This window comes from Galeopterus variegatus, unplaced genomic scaffold (genome assembly GCF_000696425.1).
Source record: "Galeopterus variegatus unplaced genomic scaffold, G_variegatus-3.0.2 Scaffold9785, whole genome shotgun sequence".
Taxonomy (NCBI): domain Eukaryota; kingdom Metazoa; phylum Chordata; class Mammalia; order Dermoptera; family Cynocephalidae; genus Galeopterus; species Galeopterus variegatus.
The window spans coordinates 61647-62191 of NW_007735896.1; positions in this window are offsets into that span (position 1 = coordinate 61647).

Here is a 545-nt window from a genome sequence, read left to right on the forward strand (position 1 = left end):
CAGCTACCATTGGGGTGGGACACGGAAGATCTCTGGGGCCTCTGAGGAAAAACATGAGATCCTGGGCTTTACCCGTTGCATCCTATCAGAGTCACCTTTCTGTAGATGGGGGGAGATCTCCTGACCGAAAAGTTGAGCGTCAGCAGAGGGCGGCAATTCTGGATGATGCCACTAGATGGAGCCAGAGGACCGGGCTGAGGAAGCGATCCTTGCTGGGTTATGAAGGGCAATGGGAGAAAATAGAATTGGAAAAGGAACCAGAAAGTCAATAAAGGAAGCCTAAAAGTCAACACCAGGGCTAAGGAAGCGCTCTTGTAAGCAGCTGGTACCTTTTTCCTTAGAGTTCATTACACAATATGTTTATGGTAGAAAAAAAAATTAGAAAATTCAGAAGGAAAATAAAATCCCATGTGGTCATCAGCCAACACCCTAGTACCTGCCCACATTTCAGCAGGGCTGGTCCTTGGGACTAGGGAAATACAGCAAAAATGGTGCCATCTCACTTCTGAGATTGGGTTATAAAACTACAGTTTCTTTCTCTTTCT